This window comes from Equus przewalskii, chromosome 2, assembly GCF_037783145.1.
Source record: "Equus przewalskii isolate Varuska chromosome 2, EquPr2, whole genome shotgun sequence".
Taxonomy (NCBI): domain Eukaryota; kingdom Metazoa; phylum Chordata; class Mammalia; order Perissodactyla; family Equidae; genus Equus; species Equus przewalskii.
In genome coordinates this window covers 87,248,355-87,266,065 of record NC_091832.1, presented here as the reverse complement: position 1 = coordinate 87,266,065, position 17,711 = coordinate 87,248,355, and the positions used below count along the sequence as shown (strand labels likewise).

At 40.4% G+C, this 17,711-nt stretch overlaps 1 pseudogene; it reads right to left on the bottom strand.

Moving 5' to 3' along the window:
- Positions 1 to 8,061: 8,061 nt before the first annotated feature.
- LOC103547882 (small ribosomal subunit protein uS12-like) lies at positions 8,062 to 8,493 on the bottom strand (annotated as a pseudogene).
- Between the last annotated feature and the right edge of the window lie 9,218 nt (positions 8,494 to 17,711).

Below are 17,711 nucleotides of genomic sequence, written 5' to 3'. Positions count from 1 at the left end.
GATGTCCATTGAAGTGATGGTATTGGGATAAGGGAAATAGTATTTATAGAGCATCTACATTGGGTCTAGTAGCTTCTGTACATTATCACAGCTAAGCCTCATATTAACCCCATGCAATGGATATTAAAGTCCTTATTCAACTGATGGGGAAATTGACATTCCAATGGCACAAAGCATGTAAGTAGCTCTGGATCAAGCTTTCAAACTCACAGGAAGCTCAAGTATTTAATACAGTGGGTATCAATCTAAGCCCATAAATTTAGGTGCACAGAAATATGTCAACTTCATTCTTATGTAAGTAAGCTAAATTTATATTCTGAGTCACCATTCCATCCGGATGGCAGAAACTTAACCTCTGACAATTTGGATTCCTTCCCCCTCCCTTACATGGGATTGTATCTGAGTTCTGACTTCTTATGGTTTATCTAAGTTTACATGGATATATGGGTTATATGATGCCAAAGTGTTGGTTGTGGTAGGGCAGGGTAGGAAGAAGTCTTCATTGAGGGGGTCAGGGGGAAATCTATTCCTCCCTAATTGGTCCATGGAGATTGTCATGGAGACATCTTTTGTTCTCATCTGTGCAACCTTCAAATCTAGCCAGTCCCTCTCAGCTATTTCTTTGCCTCCTTTGGATGCATGAGAATCATTCTGTTGCAGCCCATCGTGATAGCTTGAAGGTTAGACGTTCAGGCTATCTGCCTATGCAGACCACAGAGCTATTTCTTCTCTGGATTATGCTGTTTCCCCAGGGTTCTCCCCAGTGCTTGGGCACAGATCTCTTCTCCTGTTGGATTCCATAATCCCACCTGGGGGTTTTGGTCCTGGTTCACGTCCCAGCTCTCAGCCTGGAGGGTAGGACACAGACTCCCTTTCTCAAGGTCACACTGGTGTTATACTTTAATCATTTCCCTTTAATTTTTTCTTTTGCCAAATGAGAAGAATCCTTTTCTAGTTGGTAGAAAAAGTGGACAAGGAAGGACTGTTCTTGCTGCTCTCAAACCTTGCTATGATCCTTTTTTTTTTTTTCAAATTCTAAGGAGTTAGCTTTTGAAATACAAAGCTAAAAGTTTCCATTTTTTCCCTGTTTTCCGCCATCACATCTCTTCCCTGAACTAACGAATACCTAATGGTTTAGCTGTCTTAATAGAGAGAAGGAAACGCTAGGAAACAAATAAAAACTCTTTCAGAACTGTTATCTTGTCCATATACAAATGACTTTATTTTTCATTTACCTAAATACAGGAGGAAATATGACTACAAGGTGGATTGGACTCACCCCTCACTCCACTCTCCCTCTGCTGATTGAGACGTTTTTTCTATAGACAAAATACATGGGAAGCCAAATGACCACTAGAAACTTGCTGTCAGAGCAAGTAGAGACAAGTGGAGGATGTTGCTTCACTATGATGGTCTAATTAATGCCTTCTACTACTCCTCGGGAAAGACCCGGCAGAGACTGAGACTTACACTGACCTTGGGAGCTGGCCCCTAAATGGGGACAAATTCTTGATTTCCAACTCTTGCTTTCCTTGGCTCCATAATGCTCATCTCTCTTTGAGTTTTCCCATCACTCTGTCCTTGGCTCTCTTATTGGCCACTAGGCACTCTCCAGGCAGGGCACTGTGGAGCTGTGTAAGCCTTCACTCTCTGAAAGTTGTATATCTATTCCAGGCCTGCTTCTGAGACACTGCACCCAAGGCAGCTTGGCTGAGGTTGAGTGTGCCCCAAACGCCTGAGCCTTGCATTTCTGGGCAACCTTGTGCACTTCTGTTTTGTTTTGAAATGAAAATACATGCACATGGTTAAAACACATACACACACATATACATATGCTCACACAGAGAAAAAATGTATGCAGCAAAGAAGTCTACTCTTCAGCCTTGATCTCCACCCCTCAACCCAGTACTTCCAATTCCATTTCTCAGAGGCAAGCATTCTTACTGGGTTCTTGTTTTTCTAGAGACACTTATATCATACACACACACACAGATACGCGTGCCCGCGTGCACACGCACACATGCACACACACATATACTCCACAAATTGTACTATATTCTATGCATTGCCCTGCCCCCCACCTTTTTCCTTTCACACTATATCTGTCCATTATGTTTTGAGTGTCTCACTCCCTGACCTTGTGTTTGGATCATCCCATCATTACTACACCTCTAATTGTTGCTCCTAACCTCTCTTTAGCCATCTACTCATCATTAAACCCATCTTCAGAAGCCACCTTCTTCCCTATTTGAAGTCAGCATTGTCTGAGGACAAACCATTATAGAATTATTCAGTATACACTATTAACAAACCACTTGAAATATATTATTTGCAAACTTAACAGTGAACTTAACAGTACCACAAACATGTGACTATTTGTAAAGTATTTTCTCATGAAAGCAGAAAAAAAAGGCATTCAAATCTTTTGAAAAGATAGAGACCTATATTTGTTCCATGTTTTTATTTCTGTACCTATAATCCATGACCATGTATCGCACATTAAAATAATGTCTTCTAATATGCTATGACTGCAAATTAGACTGTTCCAAGTTCTGGAAATGGATGCTTAAGTGGCTTATCCTTTATATTTAAAATTTTTCTACTCTAATAGTATAAACTTTTTGTAAACTTGCACATCAGCATGGAAGTCTTTTTTTTAAAAAAACATTTCTTATTAAGAAATGTCTTGGGACTAAACTTTATGGTGTAGAAAGGAGATCTAAGAGTCTGAAATGAGCCTTCTAATTTCTAAGTTCTCATGCTAGAGATGCTGTGGGACAAGATCCTTGGGGGAGAGTTGGCTGGAATGTTTGCCACATCTTTTTGCTGGCCAAGAGAATCCATGGCTGTGTAGGAACTCAGCATCTCTTTCTAGGAGTTTGTGAGGAAGCCAGCCTTTACAGATTTTGTCCTGCTTCTGAAAACCTATGCAGATTCTGCTTGAGATGGCCTTATTCTTGAGAGCTTCATGTTTAAGATTTGATTTATTATTACTTCTTCCTTCACGTGCCACTTGACTCTCTATTTCACTTCAAACTTGGCCTGTAGAGTTAGACAGACCTGGAGTTAGATACCAGCTCTGCCACTTATAATTGTATAAACTTGGACATGTTACTCAACCTTTCCAAATCTTGGTTTTAACATCCACAATGATGAGAATAATGATATCAACCTTGCAGGAATTCTGTGAGTGTTAAATGAAATAATGCACATAAAATTATTACCATATGATAGTCAACATTTTGTAGTTATTCATTCAAAAAATATTTATTCAGAACATATCATGTGTCAGAAACATAGTTCAGGAGGGAGCTGAACCTGGAAGTACAAACAAGAATTAGTCAATGACAGTGGATAAAAGGACCCGGGAGCAGAGGGAATAGAATTCTTCCAGATGGGAATAACACCTGCAAAACTACAGAGTAAGAGTGAGCGTGTTGTGTTCTGAGAATGGAAAGGAGACCAGGGTGAATGCACCAAGAAATGCAAGACAGAGAATGGTCAGGGTGAAGCTGGAGATCATACAGGGGTTTACAGGCCAGGCCAAGCTAACTAAATTTTACCTTAAAAGCAATGGCTTGCCATTATTATGCCTATTCTTCAAATGGACAAAGTGACCCAATGAAAGTAAATATTTTCTTAGTGCCAAACAGCTCGTGAGTGACAGAGCACTCACGTTTTAAGTGACATGATCAGATTTTGCTTTAGAAATACCATTAAGGCAGCAGAATGGAGTACGTGTGTGGGAGGGAAGCAGAGGTCAATAGAAAGGCCACGAGGCAAGGAGGCCGTGAAGCAGTTTATGTGAAAGATAATGAGATGAGACCCTTAGGAATTAGAGGACAGGGAAGAGTCAAAAGTGTTCCTTCCTCCCTGTGGACTTTGGAGATCCTGGATCCTTCACTGGTGACATGTCCATCAATGTCCCAGGCTTTAGGGACATGGCATGTGGTGGACTGATAGATTCAAACAAGGATAGGGGTAAAAATGACAAGATGAGAAGAGGGAAAGACAAAGCCATAGGTACCCTACGGCGGGTCAAGCAGGAGGTGGGAAAGAAGTGAATGACAAAGGCAACCCCAAACCCACAAACAATCCTCCTCACTGAACAAGGGGATGGGTGAGTCATTTTCAAGGTGTCTGTGTACTTGTTTAACATAAAGTCAAGGAAAAGCAAAGCCAGCTCTCCAGTCCATAACGGAAGGCTAAGGAGAGGCCCTTTAGTCTAGCTGCCCCGAACCAATGACTTGGGAGGTTGGTTGAATTATTGTGTGTATTTCATTTTGGCCAGTTGCCCTTATTTCGATGCTCTCGATTTTCTTATCTCCACAATAAGGGTCCCCCAGCTAAGCCTATTGAGTGCCTGCATGTGCCAGATATTTTACAGGCCTTTTGTCATTCTTTCTCACCACAACCCTGTAAGGAAGACATTATTTCCACTTCACAGATTAGGAAACTATAAAATGTTTAGAGAGATTAGAAGGTTTTAATATTTAGAATTATACCAGAAGATGTTCTATTACTGTATTGGGGCTGGAGAAGACACTCCTAAGCAAAATTAAAGCTCACAAACTTTTAGGAAAATAATTATAGATTACTCTCTTTAAAAATTTTTAATTCTGGGGCTGGCCCCATGGCAAAGTGGTTAAGTTCACACACTCTGCTTTGGTGGCCCAGGGTTTGCAGGTTCAGATTCTGGGTGCAGACCTGCACACTGCTCATCAGGCCATGCTGTGGTGGCATCCCACATAGAAACTAGAATAACTTACAACAAGGAAATACAACTATGTACTGGGGCTTTGGGGAGAGAAAAAAAAAAAAGAGGAAGATTGGCAACAGATGTTAGCTCAGGGCCAATCTTCCTCACCAAAAAGCATAAAAAAAAATTTAATTCCTGAGCCAGCCCTGATTGCCTAGTGGTTAAAGTTCTGCACTCACTGATTTGGTGGCCCAGGTTTGGTTCCCAGTTGCGGAACCACACCACCCATCTGTCAGTTGCCGTGCTGTGGCAGCTGCTCACATAGAAGAACTAGAATGACTTACAGCTAGGATACACAACAATGTACCAGGGCTTTGGGGAGGAAAAAAAAAAAAAAAAAGAGGAAGATTGGCAACAGATGCTAGCTCGGGGCAAATCTTTCCCTACAGGAAAATAAAAATTTTATTCCTGAATTTTGAAAGATGCCTAAAGACAGTTAAAATGCAAATGATAGGCTGAGAGAAAATATCTGCCCCATGTATATCAGACAACATATCAATATACAGAATATACAAAGAGCACTCACAGATCAATAAGAAAAATTGCAAATGACCCCAGAGGAAATATGGGCAAAAAATATACACAGGCAATTCACAAAAATGGAGCTATAAACAGCCAAAAAATATGAAAAGATGCTCAACATTTCTAAAGTATTCACAGGAAAATCTTATTTTTAATATTACAAAAAGTTGAAATGTTTTGAATTTAGGCAATCATTTTTAATTTCCAAGAACTGTATTCAATTCTTTTCCACAGCAGCCTATTCTGTTTTAAAGGGTGTGATATTCTCTTAGCCTCTCTTAGAATAATAATTATATGCTTTTTTTTAAAGATTTTATTTTTTCCTTTTTCTCCCCAAAGCCCCCCAGTACATAGTTGTATATTCTTTGTTGTGGGTCCTTCTAGTTGTGGCATGTGGGATGCTGCCTCAGCGTGGTTTGATGAGCGGTGCCATGTCCGCACCCAGGATTCGAACCCACGAAACACTGGGCCGCCTGCAGCTGAGCGCGAGAACTTAACCACTCGGCCACGGGGCCAGCCCCAGAATAATAATTATATGCTTTTAAAATTGTCTTTCATTTCCCGTATTAACTCTGTTTTCTCAGAGGTTAATCCAACAAAATGGAATAATATAACAAATGAAACCAATTGGTTTTATTCCAATGTTTGGCAGTTTTTAATTGTTTATATTTGTAAAAAGGGTCTCTATTGGCTGGTATGTATTTGAAGATATTTGATATCCCCGTGGTGAATGCAGATTCCTATCTTAGGGGCCAGCTATGGTGACTGGGGAGGGGGGAAGGATCAGGGGGACTGAGTGTGGACAAATAAGCCCTTTTCCTTAGGGTGGCTGGGTACCTTGTCCTCTGTGTGGGGAGGGTCCCCATCCCTCAAACTAGTTCTCAGTTATAGGGGCTCCTGCCTATCTTCTCTAATCCCAGTGCTCACAGTGGGAGTCTTACTCATCAGAACTCTAATTTTATTTGGCTATTTAAAAATGTGTTCATGGCTTTACCCCAGGGCTGAGGCCAAGTCAGAGGCTCTGAGAGTTGTGAGCTCATACAGGTATTTCCCAGACGCCTAACTACATGCCAGCTGCCTCTCTGACTCAGTTTCCTACTCTCTTCCAAGTATTTCTGAGCAGGGCTTATTCCCATTCTTTGCCTCCCTAAATTTTCTCCTACCTGGATTAAATCTTCTAGAAATTCTATACTCTTCTGGTCTATTGATTCCCTTCCTGTTATGGATTTATTTGTATCGCTATACTTCTTTCATCATCTCAGCAGGACTTTGGGAGGGATGAGAGGTAAATGTGTGAGTTTAGTCAGCCATCTTAAACCGAAAGTCCAAGTAATGATATGGGTCCGTTTGCGCTAAGTGCTTTGAAGGAGAAATACAGTATGGTTCAGGGAAAAGCTTTCCCTAGAGACACATTTTAAAAGGTAGACCTCAGTTTGAAGTTTGGTTTTACTCAGAAGCAGAGAAATATGCTAAATGGCCTTTAGAGGTTTCTTTCATGTTTATAATCCACTGGTTTGCCAAGTTTGTGTTCATAGTTGAGAGTTTTTAAAAAATGAAGTAAAAATGAAAGAAAATAATAAATTTCTTTTCAAAACAGAGAGACTCAAAAATCAGATATTGCAGTGGGCTGAGCTCAGCATTTTAGCCAGCACCTCTGTCATCACCTCATCGGACTTGCTCTACTTAGGCCTAAATGAGCTTCTCGAAGAGTTAGAGCCTTTCCTGGATGCTGGAAACCTTGTCAAGGGGTTACCTTCTTGTGGAGAAGGAAAGCTCACTTCTTGCCTCAGCGATAATTATCTCCTTTATTTAACTCTAACTTCATGGTGGGGTGGGGGTGAAGCCGTTAGAGAAGAAACTGTTAAGAAAATAATAAAACTAAACTGATCTTTCCTATGGAATTTAGGGTAGTTAGAATTTATATTGCCTTTTTTTTTTTTTATTATAATTGGTAGTTATTTGACTACCATGCCCATACCTTGACCCTCAGCATGAGGATCAGATCTATTCTTACTCATAGAATCTTGTTCCTAGGATAAACTAATGGCTGAATTATAGTGGGACCAAAGAAGGGATGCTCCTTGTCACATCTGTTACGTTTGAGTTTTGGAAGTTTGTACCTGGGAGACTTTCTCTAGCATACAGAATTGAATGAATGAGCTGAATCTCCAAGTTAAGATCGCCATAATAGTCATTGAATGACACCTCACTTACCTTGTGAAGAATCGCCAAGGATGAGCAGGAACCTCCAGAAAATCTACTTGAAATGCACGGATTCGGTTATGCTGTGGATCAAATTCTTCCTGTGTACACAGCAATATTCACCAAAATACTAAAATTATAGTCATTTATCATATGATTAGCCACGAACTGACTGCAATTTAGCTATCACCAACACTTCAGTTGACAAGTTTATTTGAGAGCAACAGTCAAAGGAGCATATCAGCTTTTATTTCTCTTGCTGCCTATGCTCTATCCCTGAGGGAAATTCTATCTCCAGGAAGCCATATACTTGGATTGTGTAAACTGAACTCCCCACAGATACGTTTTTTTTGAGATATAATAATTTACCCTCTTAACTGTTAGAGAAGTTTGCTACATGAGGAAGATTTTTTGGATCATTTGCAAAACCCTAAAGTTGAGATATAATCCAGTTAGTACTCTAATGTCGCTTATGCAAAGATTTCTTTTGGTGTTTAGTGAATGGAAATTTCTCTCCCTAAGATTTTTTTTTTTTAGGATATGAAAGTTTACTATTGCCATGTTTGCATCCTCAGAACTTATGATCTTGGTCTTTTCTTCTTGCCTTTACCTAGGGCCAAGAGAGAGACATTGGCTACGTTGACAACCCTAAAGTGGATTCCAAGAATGTCACTGACAGAATGACCTTTACAACCAAGTCCTGCAGCCAGAACTTCATTGTTCTCCACAGTAACGTTCAAACAATCGTCATTGGGTATGAAAGCTGTGAGTTTCTTGTTATTCTTCGTCAGCTGGCCCTTGACACACTTCCTGTTGGCAGAAGTGAGCTATTTACCTTCAACCCTGACTTTTTCCAGCAAAATTCCCTTTGCACGTGAAGCGCCTCCAAACGCGTTGGCCTTCAGGGCTGGGCCCAAGTGGGCTTTCTTGTACTGTTTACCACGCCGCTTCTGGTCCTCTTGGTGGCTGTGGATGTTCCCGGCAGTATGAAGAACTTGACACTTGTGCATCTTGCTGGAGCCACAGACCCAAGCAAAAGGTCTAACATACTTGTTAAAAGAATTGTGGTAAAATACACATAACATAAAATTTACTGTCTTGCCCATTTAAAGTGTAAAGTTCAGCAGTGTTAAGTGCATTCTCATGGATATGCAACCAATCTCCAGAGCCTTTCATCTTATAAAACTGAAACTCCATACCCATTGTGATGATTAATTTTATACTTCAACTTGGCCAGGCCAAAGTGCCCAGATATTTGGTCAAACATTATTCTGGAAGTTTTTTTGAGGGTGTTTTCAGATGAGATTTACATTTAAATTGGTAGACTTTGAGTAAAGCAGATTGTTCTCCATAATGTGGGTGGGCCTCATCCAATCAGTTGAAGGCCTGAATAGAACAAAAGACTGACCTCCCCCAAGGAACAGGGAATTCTGCCAGCAGACAGCCTCCAGACTTAGACTGCAACATTGGTTCTTCCCTGGGTCTGCAGCCTGATGGCCTACACTGCAGATTTTGGACTTGCCGGCCTCCAGAATTGCATAAGCAAATTCCTTCAACTAAATCTCTCTTTATGTATATAAACATCATAGCGGTTCTGCTTTTTTAGAGAACCCTGATTAATATACTCATTGAACAGTAACTATCCCCCCTACCCCGTCCCTGGAAACCCCTACTCTACTTTCTGTTTCTATGAATTTGACTGCTCTAGATGCCATATATAAGTGAAATCATATGCTAAATATCTTTTTGTAACTGGCTTATCTCACTGAGAGGAATGTCATCAAGTTTCATTCATGTTGTAGCATGCATCAGACTATCTTTCCCTTTTTAAGGCTGAATAATATTCCATTGCAGGTATATGCCACATATTGTTTATCCACTCATCTGGCAGTGGACACTTTGGTTGCCTCCATTTTTTGGCTATTGTGAATAATGCTGCTATGAACAGGGGTCTACACATATCTCTTCCCAGCTTTCTATTCATTTGGATACATATATATATTCAGAAGTGGGATTGCTGGGTCATATCGTAATTCTATTTTTAAGTTTTTGAGGAACCATGATATTATTTACATAGCGGCTGTATCATTTTACGTTCCCACCAACAGTGTACAAAGACTCCAATCTCTCTACATCCTTACCAACTATGTGTTATTTCCAGCAAAAATAATCCTGCAGGAACCCAAAGTAATCTTCTATAGGGGTCATTTTTTTATGGGATAGTATTTTGAATGTGCATATGTGGGGGAAATGCTGATCTGTTTTTGGTTCTAGAAAATGTGATGTTAAGGCTTGCTACATACATAATTTAGGCTGAATCTACATGATATCAAAACAATTAGTTAGAAGTGAAAAATTCTGTCAAGAAGTTCCTTACCCTGTAGTGCTGAATGACTGGAGTGGCAGATTTTGTTGTTTAGAATATGTGTACAAGCAGCCTTATTCAAAGCTTTTCTCCATAAAATATACATAGATCATTATAAATGTCACCAAGGCATTTTGAGTGGTAAGCATTTTTAAATTTTGAGGGAGTTGATAATGTAAAGCAGAAGGAGCGAACGGGCAGGCCACAAGCCAAATCAGGCCTGCAGACTTATTTGATTTGGCCTGCACATTTGTTGGCCTGTACAGTGTTTTTTAAACTAAATTTTGAACTAGTTGACAACTTTTTTAATGGAGAGATTTCATGCAAAAATCTTGATTTCTAGCTTTTTTTGGGAAAAACTAGCTGACCTGGCAAAACTGGGCCGACATTCCCACATGGCAACAGTTGGCTGGAGCTGAGAAGCAGCTGCCCTTTTGGCCCGAGCTTGTGCTGTCCGGTTCTCCACGGGCCCCACCCACCCGAGGCTGGAGAGCTGTGGACACCAAGGCAGCGGACACCTCCATTTTGCCAGGAACTGCTTATAACTTCCTGTAACGTCCAGTAGATTATACATCCCTTGGTGAGCTCTCAGGAATGGCTTGATTATTTACTGATTCTGAATCTTCATGTGCTAAAATTGTTCAGGATCCTTCACTTTCTTGGTGGAAAAGGAGACGGTAAGACTACGGCCTTAAATAAATGAAATACAACAGGAAAATGACTTAGACAGTGCAGAGACAGAGAAACCCTTTCAAAGAAAATAATAATGCGAATGTAATATTCTGCTAAGCAATTTGGCCTTGAATTCTTTTTCCCCTGTGAGGAAAACTGAAGAAAACAGCACCCAAGAAATGTTTCAAGCTAAGCCCTCTATTTAATACAAGAGAGAAACAAGGGGCAAAAGGTTAGTCAGCCGTCTTATGGTGGCAGAATTCTTGAGTTAATGTAAATAGAAATAGATATAGAAAATGAGGACCATATGGTTGGCTAGATCAGAGCCACTCTGTGTGTGTGTGTCTGTGTGTGTGTGTGTGTGTGTGCGCGCATATTTGCAGGGCCACCCACTGAGAAAAATATTCAACTTATTGTGTCTCAGCTTATTAACTTCTCCCTTTTAATTACTGAGGCACTTGGAGAAGTTCTTTTGTACTTTTAGGTGGTAGCAAATGAAAAATGTGTTAAAGAAAAATGCAATTCTCTCTCTCTCTCTCTTTTTTTTGGTGATTGTGTTGACTAAGAGGAATATGAAAGTCTTCTGTAAGATATGCCTTAATCTCCAATGGAAAATAAGGTTTCCAGAAAACAGTTATTTAAACTTCCGCTTGCAGCATATTTGCTATTATCCCACAGGCCAAAGCAAGTCACATGGCTAAGCCCAGACCTCACCAGAAAGGGGCTATCGAAGGGATTTAGTGAGATCTGCTTTCGAGACCAGTGAACTGTTCTGGAATGATTAAATAGAATCTAGGTCAGCACCTATTCTGGAAAAATATAGTAGTTGATCCTTATTAAAATTAAATTTTAATATTTTTATCCTTTCTATTACAAATCATTTTCATTAAAAAAATGCAAGAAATATAGAAATTACCGAGAAGAAAGAGAAAAATCACCCAAAGCCCACAGCCTAATAAAAAGCATTCTTCAAATTTGGTGCATGTGATTCCAGAAATCTCTCTACATATATACCTCTCCACTTAGAAGTGGTTCTGATCCACTTGGAAGCTTCTTCAGAGACGGTAGAGGATAGCAGCCTGGACTGGACCTGTCATCCTTCACTCCCAGAACAGTTTTCAATACTTTTAATTCTTTGAGCTGTGTGTCTGTCTGCAAGTGTGCTTTGACTCACCCGAGTTGGGGAACCTGAGAGAGACTGGAGAGAAGGGGAAGAGGCAGCATTTATCCGTGGAAAGAATCAGCAAGAAAGGAACAGAAGAGAGAAAAAGGGAACAACAACAAAAGCCGTCTGGGATGGCGAGGAGAGAGCAAACTGCGACACAGCAGCGGGGATTCTGTGACGCAGGCAGCACCGACTTATCTATCAGGCACAATGCTGGGGACCCACAATACTTTTAGGGCCCCATGAAAGCATTTTACTTCCTTTAATATCACAAGAAAAATAAATGAACTTTTAGGTGAAGGAAAAGGTTTTAATTTATAATATTAATATATTTATTGTTATACCAACATAGTCATAAAACAATTTTTAACACTGTGTCTTTTTATGGAGGAAGGAGCAGTCAAGGGCAAAAGTGCCAAAGGCCCACAAAAGTCACAGTGCAGCCCTGGATCCAGTGGCATGTCCCAACCTGTTCAAATTTATTCAACATGTCGGTGCCGTGCATCCTAGGACCTTTTGCCACTTACGATATTATTCCAATTTTACAAATGAGGACTCAAACCTGGAAGGAAGTGGGAGAGAGAAAGCGGTGGAGCTGGGAACTGCCCCAGAAGTCAGTTCAGTGTTCTTCGCGCCAAGTTTGTCACGGGAGGTGGCAGATATGGAGTAGAGACCAATATGGGAAAAGAACACAATCAAAGTGAAAAATATAGAAGGGTTTATAATTGGCCAAGTATTTCCCAAGGCACCAAACTTTCTTCCTGAGATGACACTTAAGTACATAAATGAAGACACAGGCAGCTCAAGAGAGCTCAAGAGGGAAAGCGAGGAGACAGTGCTGGGTGCCCCAGTAAGACAGCTCCATCAGGTGGGTTGTTACTAGATGTTTCTCTTTCCTTTGTAATCACGTTCTGCTAAGATGCATAAGACACTAGAAAACAAGTTCAGTTTAGGCCCTTGACAGCAAGTTAAAGCTTTTTAAAGAAATCTAGTAAAATTTCTTCCTGCAGAGTTGTTTCTGTATTTAAAGGAAGGCTGCAATAAATTTCAGTAATGAGTTAAATTTCTTAACTGATAAATATGTGTTTTCTAAGAAAAATAGTTTCTCATATAAAGATAGCTTTCGTTGTTTAGAAAATATATATGTACACATACGTGTATATACATGTGAGATACATATATATTTTGCCCCTATTTGCTGGATTATCTATAAATTAATTTTACTCTGAACTTGAACTTGTGGTTTGATAGGTAGCACCAAAGGAGTCACTCAGAAAGAAAAGACATGATCTCGTGAGCATTATTTTAAAAGTTTACTCCATTCTTCAGAAGACTTCATGCTTCTAGAAACAGCAGTCTGCCTCCCAAATGGCCAACTTCGGGAAGACGAGATAAGCCCTGCAGAGGCGAGGAGAGAGGACAGTGCCTCTGGGTGTCAGGTGCTGATAATCTCTCCTCAGACAGTCACGATGCTTGAGTCTGAGACAAAGCCCACCCCAAAGTCTAGCTCTCCAATCGTAAATGATCAGATAATATATTACAAATTCATTGCGACTAGACTTAGCCCATGACTCCCTTTATGCAGATCTGAGAAAGCAAGGCCCTGAGTTAGCTTACAACTAACACGGCAGCCTGTTTTCCTTGTCAGCTGCAGGGGAGAATAATGTACAGGAAAAGGTGACGTAATGATTGTCTCACTTTCATTATTCTCTCCCAAATGAATAACCTTCCACACCAAGGATGAGCTCACTCACTATTAGTGGAATAACATCTGGTGAGCGAGGCCCCCAGCTGAACATGCTCTTGGTGTGGGACTATATTTAACCAGCAGAAACCCAACCATTGTTGCACGTATCACATGTGCAGTCCAGTTATATTGTGAAAAAAATTTTAAGGGGTAAGGAAATACTCTTAAAAGTATTTTAACATGCAAGATTTTTCCTTATGAAGCAAGGCGTTAACCTGTTCCAAAAGAGGTCCTAGGCTATTATTAGAGTGGAATATCTCAGACATGTGACAGATGCCTCGTTCTCCTTGGCTGAGGCTCGGATGCTTGCCATAGCTATCTAAGTTTAAATTTCAAATCACGGACAGGAATCTCTCTCCTTCAATTTCCCTTCCCATTCTTAATTTCCAGGCAGGCTGGCCACACTGGCCATGGTGAATTTTGCAGTGTAATCTATCTAATAGATTTACTGTAAATGATGAATCACCCTAGTATTTAAATCTAATGAGTAATGCTATAAGTCAATTTGGTTTTTAAAAATGCAGCATAGCTAAGGTCATCAGTTAAATGTGCTAATACAGAGTAATGTAGATGTTCAGAACACGCAAGCAGTCGGTCCTAATGGTCAAGAAGCTAGAATGCTCTGGAATCTGTCGTGTGCCAAAGCATTTAGGGGGATTACTCACTTAGAATCATGACATTTGGGAAGGAATTTCATTCCATCAGGACTGGGGAAACTTCCTCAAGCTTAGGCTTCCCTCATTGTTCTCCCCATAAAATGTAGTAACACTTTTTTGTGGAGATGCTAACAAGCTATTATTATTTTTATTTAAAAGACTGATTATGAAAATAATGCCTATTCACTGAAGAAAATATGGGAAATTTAGAGAAGCATAAAGAAAATACAATCTATTCTGATTCCAATCACCCAGACCTTTTTGTGTATGTTAGTCTTTTCTGTTCAAGTATATGTAAACATTTTCTCATCTTATTAACTGTTCTGCTACAATTTTATTCTAAATGGCCATGTAATATTACATCACATGACTATGCCATAATTTGTCAAATCAATTCCCTGTTGGACACTTAGTATACTTCTAATTTCTTGTGATTATAAACAAGACTGAGATATAGATCTGTGTAGCTAAATCTTTGCCCACATAGGTGATTATTTCCTTGGGATACATTTGCAGAAATAAAATTGCTGAGTCAGGGGCTGGCCCGGTAGCACGGCAGTTAAGTGTGCATGTTCTGCTTCCGCGGCCTGGGGTTCGCTGGTTTGGGTCCTGGGTGCGAACATGGCACTGCTTGGCAGGCCATGCTGTGGTAGGCATCCCACATATAAAGTAGAGGAAGATGGGCATGGATGTTAGCTCAGGGGTCAGTCTTCCTCAGCAAAAAGAGGAGGATTGGTGGCAGATGTTAGCTCAGGGCTAATCTTCCTCAAAAAAAAAAAAATTGCTGAGTCAAAATGAATGTAAGGTTTTAAGGTTTTTGACGCCGGTTGAAGATGCCTTTATGATGTAAGGGGAGATTTGTTTCCTTCTCTGAACAAGATATCCCCAAGATTAGAGATGCTGCCCCAGTCCCTCTACCTCAGTCTACCTCTGGTTCCTCATCTATAAAATAAGAGGGCTGGAACAATGTGAAAACAATGCTTTCTCTGCTAAACAACTTTCATCTGTTACCTCATTTAGTCTGTACAGTAATCCTGTGAGATAGGATAAGTGACTTGGGGATGTCCAGATAGCTTGTAAATTGAGGAGCCAGAACTCAAACTAGATTTGCTATCTCAAAAGGCCATGCACTAAACCACTAAGCTACATAGTTTCTTCCAGGGCTATCACTCATTCATTCATTTACTCATTAATTTGATATACTGTGTGAAAGTCACTGTTCTAGGCACACGAGACACGGTGGTGAACTGAACAAAGTCTTTGACCTCAGGGACTTTGTAGTGTGGAGACAGACAATCAGTTACAATAGCAATAAGTTCTATGAAGAAAGATCAAGCAAGGAAGAAGGCTGAAGGATGACAAGGATCCTGTGTTAGGAAAGGTGGTCAGAGAAAACCTTTCTGAGAGGATGAAGTGAGTGAAGCTGCCATGGGGATATATGTAGGACAAACTTTCCAGTCAGAGGAGCAGTGGTCCAAAGGCTCTGCAGATTCTGAGGGTGGGAGGAATTGGAGATGAGAGACACAGCTGAGGCCAGCCACGTTGGTGGAGTTGACATCACCTCCGCAGTTCTGAGAAGGAAAGATGGCTAACTGCACGTCACCTGATTCTCCTATTTTTGAATTGGCTTTAGGTAGCTGGGAGCTTAGGCCATAGCATTAAAATTCTAGCCTTGCACGCCCAGGAACAGCCCGTGAGAGTGTACTTCTGGACTCAAATGAAAGAATTCAAATGAGTGCATCATTCGGCCATATTCCTTACCCACTCTCTCCAGAGGAGGAGCAACTCTTGTTCACTATACCAACGCTCGTAGCAAAATAGAAAATAAACAATTTCTTGGACTGGAATGGTCTTGCAGAATTGGGAAAACAGCCATTTTAACGTTCAAAATAATGTGGTTATTAATCACTTTAGAGGACAAACACATCTATCTGGAGACCAGCTGTTTCCTGATGTCATTTAAATTCTTCAATCCCACATGTTCTGCTACAGGAAGGAATCTAACTTATTTCCTGTTCTTGCGAATGTGTCCTTTCAAATTTAATTTGGGGTTAAATTAATTTATTATGCATTTCTAAAAACCTCAATGTTCTCACAGACCAATAGCCAAGGGTATGGTAACAATACCATGACTTGGTGGGACTTACCTGCAGCGCAATGCTCTTCAGACATAAGAGATGTGAAGTAAGTTGAGAGCTTTTATTGTCCCAGTGTAAGAACTCATGAAATTTAGTGGAAGAAAAAGCTAGAGCACATTAGAGTCTTCCAATTTCAAGATTTGATTCATTCTCTGTATACTAGGGGGAAGAAAATCTTGATAGCTGGGACCAGAATCTGTTTTAGGGAAATACTCCATAAGCTACTTGGGTGGGAGGTGCATCCTGTGGGCATGGGTAGCTGGAGACAAAGAAAGAACAGTCATTGCTAAACTCTACAATAAATGCCTGGAGGTGGACAAAACTGAGTCAATGGGGAATGTGACAGAGCGACCGGTGGAGGAATATAGAGATATATCTTAAAAGCTTTTAAGATGTAGAACATTCAGTGTTCTGTTTTATGATCTTTTTACTTCTGTGATGTAAACCCCACCTTCACAGTCCCAAAGCTTTAGTAAATTCTACCATGTACGTAAATGCCTTGTGTGAACGCAGTGCATGTGTGAACACGTGTCCTGTGGGAACACAGAGGCTGAGTTCCATGTTTGGGTTAATGTGATGCAGAATAGAGACAGCATGTGCCACATGGCAAGATAATCTGTCAATTAAACTAATCAGAGGAAGCAGCATTCAGAGTCAGAAACAACAATGAGAATGAGAGTCCCCTGGGAATTTCCAGAAATTTGGGGATGGCCACTGGACTTTTACCAGAGAAATGTGGCATGAGAGTTTGAATCATCTTCAGAGGCAAAGGGACTCAACTGACATCTGGGTTACATGTTAATAACTCATATTGCATTTGAAGCATGTGATTGTAGTTAAGATATAAAATGTAGACTCTGAGGCTTCTCACTCCTTAGTAACAACTAGGGCCTTCGACTGAATGTCTAGAAGTTACCTATCCCTCTCTGGTTTCGATATTGGTAAAGACTTCCCTAGACTCTACATTTCCCAGTTTTTCTTGATTTCTATGGTCCTGAAGTAGTTCTTCATGGGCCTGGGTCAGAGGACTTGTGAAATGACACACACATCTCATGGGAGTTATATGCTATTGTCACATTCCCAAAGAAAGCACTTGTAGCAAGGCATCAGGAAACATCAGGCTGGGGGATACTCATTGAATGTAGTTCCTTGAGTCTCCCTAATTATTCATAGGGGATGGGCCTAGGCATCCTGCATGACCGTGGTTAGTTCTCTCAGGTGAGGGAAGCCCCCATTAGAGGCTTACAAAACCTCTCACCAATCATGCTACTCCAAAGCTCTATCATACTTTTCATAAAGTAAGAAAAAGAGAAAAAGTCATTAGCAAGCTTTATCACTTGGATAAAACTGATTTCAAGTATAATTCTTGGTATGCCACATCACCATTTTGTTTCATTGACTGTAGGTTAGCCAGTAATTACTAGACATCACATGCATAGATGTGTTACAGTTATGTTTTGAAGACAAGCCCGAGGCATATGCAAT